The sequence below is a fragment of the Orycteropus afer genome, unplaced genomic scaffold (genome assembly GCF_000298275.1).
Source record: "Orycteropus afer afer isolate SDZICR_OR568_19922 unplaced genomic scaffold, OryAfe1.0 scaffold00064, whole genome shotgun sequence".
Taxonomy (NCBI): domain Eukaryota; kingdom Metazoa; phylum Chordata; class Mammalia; order Tubulidentata; family Orycteropodidae; genus Orycteropus; species Orycteropus afer.
The window spans coordinates 5,550,900-5,552,537 of NW_006921651.1; positions in this window are offsets into that span (position 1 = coordinate 5,550,900).

Consider the following 1,638-nt stretch of genomic DNA (forward strand, 5'->3'; position numbering starts at 1 on the left):
CAGCCACTGTGTTAATCCATCTCATTGAGGGGTTTCCTCTTTTTTGATGACCCTCTAATTGATCAAACATGGTATCCTTCTCCAGGGATTGATCCTTTCTGACAACATGACCAAAGTACAAGAGATGAAATCTGGCCACTCTAACCTCTAAGGAGCATTCTGGCTGTACATCCTCTGGCTGACAGATTTGTCCATTCTTCTGGCAGTCCATGAAATATATTTAACATTGTACACCAACACCATAAGTCAAAGGTGTCAATTCTCTTTTTGGTCTTCCTATTAATTATCCAGCTTTCACATGCATAGAAGGTGACTGAAAATACCATGGCTTGGGTCAGGCACACCTTAGTCTTCAAAGTGACGTATTTGCTCTTTAACACTTTAGAGAGGTCTTTTGCAGCAGAGTTGCCCAGTGCAACACAACAGAACAAAACATTGGCTTATCTTGTGCCATCCTCACAGCTGTTGTCATTTGATTTCTTAACTGCTGCTTCCATAAGCATTGATTGTGGATCCAAGTAAAATGAAATCCTTGACAACTCTTAGTATTATTGAATTTCAGCCACAGACGTACACAGAAAAATAAGAGACATTTCCTTATTCATGGTCTATCAGGAAGATGGAGGGGAAAAAACTACAATACAATTCAGTAAGTGCTATTAAGTGAGGTATGTGGAAAACGCAATAGTGACATCACATAAGATGTTAACTAGCTCTGCTTGGGGAATAGGGAAGGGCTCACAAAGGAATAATGTTTCAGCTACACCAGAGAGGCTAAAGAATAGTTATTTTACACTTTGTTAACTATTTCTTTGTTAACACTTTGCCTCCATAGGTGTGAGCACATATCTGTTTCATTAGTTTTTGCATGGAAGCCTGTATTAAGAAACGCAGGTATGTGAAAAAGCACTGAGCCGTGGGGGTGCCTGGAGTCCAGACAGACTCCCTCATCTGCCCTTCCTTCGCAGGGAAGAGGAGATGAAGAGGGTGTAGAATTGTGAGAATTGGAATTGTGGTGCTCCTCAAACTCAGAAGGAAGTTTGGGCAATCTACTTCCGTAGAGATACCACCTCACAGAGATACCTATAAGCAGAATCATGATAAATGGAGAAAAGATTGAAGTTATCAAAGACTTCACATTGCTTGGTTGTGCAATCAATGCCAGTGGAAGCAGGAGTCAGGACATCAGATGACGTATAGTACTGGACAAGTCAGCTACAAAGGACCTCTTTCAAGTGCTGAGGAGCAAAGATGCCTCCTTGAAGACTAGGGTGTGCCTGACACAAGCCATAATATTTTCAATTGCCTCATATGCATGTGAAAGCTGGACAGTGAATAAGGAAGACCAAAGAAGAATTGATGCTTTTGAGTTGTGGTGTTGGCAAAGAATGCTGAAAGTACCATGGACTGCTAAAAGAACTAACAAATCTGGCCTGGAAGAAGTGCAGAAGGAATGCTCCTTAGTAGCGAGAATGGCCAGACTTTGTCTCACCAACTTTGGTCATGTTGTCAGAAGGGACCATTCCCTGGAGAAGGATGTAATGCTTGATAAGGTGGAGGATCAATGGAAGAGGGGAAGGCCCTCAATTAGATGGATTGACACAGTGGCTGTGGTGATGGGCTCAAGTATAGTAAGGA